Here is a 5322-nt window from a genome sequence, read left to right on the forward strand (position 1 = left end):
AGCTCTAAATTTGGATAAAATATTTCATCCTACATCACGGAAATGGTGCCATGAGCAGCGCGTCCGACAGATCTCCCCTAAATCACAACAAATTTATCAACTAGAAACAGAAAAATTTATCCTCGGAGCATTCCGGAGTTCCACACAAACTAAAAGCGAAAGGACAGTTATCACTTGAATCTGAGAGACGAGGGTGTGGAGGAAGCTACCGCAGCGACGTTCATTCAAGCCGCGAGAGAGTGCACCTGTGGTGAGTCAGCCCACACTCGGGAGCCGCGAGCAGCCGTGGGCGCGTGCTCGGTAGGGTTGCAGAGCGAGCACCGCCCACACTCCGGAGCACGAGCAGCCACCGGCGTGCCCGGTCCGGTTGCAGAGCGAGCACCGCCCACAATCGGGAGCCGCGAGCAGCCGCGGGGCGCGCCCGGTCCGGTTGCAGAGCGAGCACTGCCCACACTCGGGAGCAGTGAGCAGCCGCCGGCGCGCCCGGTCCGGTTGCAGAGGGAGCACCACTAACGTTCCCAGCAGCCCACGCACTGTGAGTGAGAGTCGCCAGCCACCGGTGCCCGGAGCACCCCATTTGCGCACGTGCCCTGGGCATTCCATGTGCCCAGAGCACCCTACTAGCCCGCACACCCAGGGTGCCCCATTATCCTGCACCTGGTGCGATCCAGCCACCAGCGGCAGGGCGAGCGGGAGAGGCACCAGGGTGGTCTTCTACTTGGGAGATTCTCTCCGTGGGCGGGTCACCTCACCCAGCCATTCAAGCTAACAATCAAGCGTTGGGGGAGGGGCGCGCGCAGGTAGCCTAAAATACCTTCAGGAGCACAGCTTTAACCCATGAAATCTGCGCACCCTCGGTTCTAATTGATAAGATCTCTCTCAGTTCAGCGACCCAAGACAAGAGGCGTGATATTTTTTAGTGCCTCTCGCTAAAGGGGCGGGGGCAACTTCTGATTGATAGAGCCTCCATATTCAGGGATAAATGCTAACAAGAGGGACTTGGCAGATAATAAGATCTATACTACACTAGTTGCAAGCAAAGACTAGTGCCTCTTCTTCCCAGCCAAAACAGGCTACAAAGTGTGGAAAGCCTGGGTTGAGAGGTCCAACTGAATGCTAGGCGCTGAACAGTCACCTTGACAACAATTGACTCCCACCCCCACCTGATTACACTGGAGGCCATGACTGCCAGAGCCTTTCCCAAAGCCTTGCACTGAGTGGGGTTAGAGTGGGGATTTCCCAGCTCTTTGAGCCTCTTACTCCCCAGGCAGAAGCAGTTGCAGCCTTATAGCTGGATCACCAGGCTACTAATTCAGGAAGGGGGGACTAGGAGAGAGAATCCAGGAAAGCAAACTCTCTCATCGTTGTACCCTGCAAACGCCAACAAGCCTTGACTACCAGCAAGACTAAAGCCAATTATATGACATTGCCATAGAATCCCATCAACTGCAAATCCCTACCTAAGTGTGACACAGGGGCAGAGCCTGGGGTACAGAGTCACCGACCAGGAAGAGGGAGAGAAAAGAAAAAGGAAGAAGTTAACCTCTCAAAATCAAGAAAAACCCACAGACTTTACAACTTGTTCCACTAATTTTTTTGTTGTTGTTGTTTGTTTCTTCTATCTTGTTCCCTTTATATCCTCCACCTCGGTCCTTCTATTCTATGCCCATCTTATGCTTCCCTTTTCTTGAACTACACTACCCATAACTGTTACATTTTATTTCTCTTATTCATCCTCACCCTCCTTTAAGGTTATACTCCAAAACACTTAACTCTCACTCTCTCCTCTTTTGTTTTTTTGTTTTTGATTTGCTCTATTTTGTTTTTTTCTCTTCCTTTTTTATTTCTTCCTTCGTTTTTCTCTTTTTCTTATTTTTTCCCTTCTATTCGTTTTTTCTTTTCTCGTTTTACTTTCCTCCCATTTAATGCTCAATCACAAACAAATTAGTTAATTTGGGACTCAAGATTTTTTTGGCTTTATTTTTCTTTTTTGCTTTTGTTTTTGTTTTTTTCTTGTTTGTTTATTTTTCTGGCATTTTGGGTCCTCCCAACCCAAGGTCTCCATTATATTTAGTCCACTTAATACAACAGATTTTTACTTATTATTTTTATTTTTTTCTTCTTTATTATTCTTTTTTTGGTCCTTTTTTCTGGTTCCCTCTTATCCCTCTCATTATATCTCTTAGTTGACCATCACTTACAAGCAAATTATCTTATGCTTGTCTAAAATTTTCTTCCTTTTTTTTTTTTTTTTTTGCATTTAGTAGGTCCCTACTCCCTTTTTTTGCCCCTTGAACTCTCCACCCCAAATCAGGCCCTCCATTATAGGCACGATATTTCCCTGAGGAGGGGAGAGGAGGGAAAGAGAAGAGAGAAAAAAAGGGGGAAATAATAAATTATTACTGTTTTTTTTTTGTGGGGTGTTTTACCTTTTTTTTTTTTTTTTTTTTACTTTTTACTCTTTATTAATTCTAATTAGTGCTATCAATAAGACCACCCTCAGATGCCGATAAGAAAGAGGAAATCGAATATTATGGATACAAAAGAAAGAGAGGTAACACAAATAGATGTGGAAAAATCTATGGAGAAAAGACTTAACATATTGGAAGCCTTGGAGCTAAATGACAGAGAATTTAAAATAGAAATCTTAAAAATACTCAGAGATATACAAGAAAACACAGAAAGGCAATATAGGGAGATCAGAAAACAACTCAATGAACACAAAGAATATATTACCAAGGAAATTGAAACTATAAAAACAAATCAAACAGAAATGAAAAACTCAATTCACGAGCTGAAAAACGAGGTAACAATCTTAGCTAACAGAACAGCCCAGATTGAAGATAGGATTAGTGAAATAGAAGACAAACAACTTGAGGCACAACAGAGAGAAGAAGAAAGAGACTCAAAAATAATAAAAAACGAGAAAGCCCTACAGGAATTGTCCGACTCCATCAGAAAGAATAACATAAGAATAATAGGTATATCAGAGGGAGAAGAGAAAGAAAATGGAATGGAGAATATACTCAAACAAATAATAGACGAGAACTTCCCAAGCCTGTGGAAGGAACTAAAGCCTCAAATTCAAGAAGCAAACAGAACACCAAGTGTTCTTAACCCCAACAAACCCACTCCAAGGCACATCATAATAAAGATGACACAAACCAATGACAAAGAAAAAATTCTCAAGGCAGCCAGGGAAAAGAAGAGTACAACATATAAAGGAAGGCCTATTAGATTATCATCAGATTTCTCAGCAGAAACTCTACAAGCTAGAAGAGAGTGGACCCCAATATTTAAAGCCCTGAAAGAGAGGAACTTTCAGCCAAGAATACTATACCCATCAAAGCTATCCTTCAAGTATGAAGGAGATATAAAAACATTCACAAATACAGAAAAGATGAGAGAATTTATCAACAGAAAGCCCCCACTCCAGGAAATACTAAAGGGGGTTTTCCAACCAGATTCAAAGAACAAAAGAAAACAACACCACAAGTAACAGCTCCACCAAGAACACAATAAAACCAAACTTAAACTGTGACAACAAAGGAAAAAAAGGGGGGAGAGGATGGAGATTAACAGTAGCAAAGGACGATGAAGTGCAGAAATACTCATAAGATAGGGTACTACAATGAATATGGTAGGTACCCTTTTCATTACTTAATGGTAACCACCCTTGAAAAAACCACCACAAAAACACTTGACTTAAAAAAGGTAGCAACAGAGGAAAGAAGTATGGAATACAAACAAACAAAAACAAATGATAGAAAAACAAAAGAGAAGAATCAAACTAGATACAAAACTAACAGAAAGCAATTTATAAAATGGCAGTAGGGAACCCATAAGTGTCAATAATTACACTAAATGTAAATGGATTAAACTTACCAATAAAAAGACACAGAATAGCAGAATGGATTAAAAAAGAAAATCCAACTATATGCTGCCTACAAGAAACACATCTAAGCAACAAGGATAAAAACAAATTCAAAGTGAAAGGCTGGAAAACAATACTCCAAGCAAACAACACCCAAAAAAAAGCAGGCGTAGCAATACTCATATCTAATAACGCTGACTACAAGACAGAAAAAGTACTCAGAGACAAAAATGGTCATTTCATAATGATTAAGGGGAAGTTGAATCAAGAAGACATAACAATCCTTAATATATATGCACCAAACCAAGGAGCACCAAAATATATAAGACAGCTACTTATTGACCTTAAAACAAAAACTAACAAAAATACAATCATACTTGGAGACCTCAATACACCGCTGACGGCTCTAGATCGGTCATCCAAACAGAGAATCAACAAAGACATAGTGGCCTTAAACAAAATACTAGAACACCTGGATATGATAGACATCTACAGGACACTTCATCCCAAAGCGACAGAGTATACATTTTTCTCTAGTGTACATGGAACATTCTCAAGAATTGACCATATGTTGGGCCACAAAGACAATATCAGCAAATTTAGAAAAATTGAAATTGTACCAAGCATATTTTCTGATCATAAAGCCTTGAAACTAGAATTCTACTGCAAAAAAGAGGGGGGAAAACCAACAAAAATGTGGAAACTAAACAACATACTTCTAAAAAATGAATGGGTCAAAGAAGAAATAAGCGCAGAGATCAAAAGATATATACAGACAAATGAAAATGAAAATACGACATATCAGAATCTCTGGGATGCAGCAAAAGCAGTAATAAGAGGAAAGTTCATATCACTTCAAGCCTATATGAACAAACAAGAGAGAGCCGAAGTAAACCACTTAACTTCACACCTTAGGGAACTAGAAAAAGAAGAACAAAGACAACCCAAAACCAGCCGAAGAAAGGAGATAATAAAAATCAGAGCAGAAATAAATGAAATAGAGAACAGAAAAACTATAGAAAAAATCAATAAAACAAGGAGCTGGTTCTTTGAAAAGATCAACAAAATTGACAAACCCTTGGCAAGACTCACCAAGGAAAAAAGACACAGGACTCAAAAAAATAAAATCCAAAATGAAAGAGGAGAGATCACCACAGACATCATAGATATACAAAGAATTATTGTAGAATACTATGAAAAATTATATGCCACCAAATACAACAATCTAGAAGAAATGGATAAATTCCTAGAACAATACAACCTTCCTAGACTGAGTCATGAAGAAGCAGAAAGCCTAAACAGACCAATCAGCAGGGAGGAAATAGAAAAAACTATTAAAAACCTCCCCAAAAATAAAAGTCCAGGCCCAGACGGTTATACTAGTGAATTCTATCAAACATTCAAAGAAGACTTGGTTCCTATTCTACTCAAAGTCTTCCAAAAAATTG

The sequence above is a fragment of the Saccopteryx bilineata genome, chromosome 2 (assembly GCF_036850765.1).
Source record: "Saccopteryx bilineata isolate mSacBil1 chromosome 2, mSacBil1_pri_phased_curated, whole genome shotgun sequence".
NCBI classification, from domain to species: domain Eukaryota; kingdom Metazoa; phylum Chordata; class Mammalia; order Chiroptera; family Emballonuridae; genus Saccopteryx; species Saccopteryx bilineata.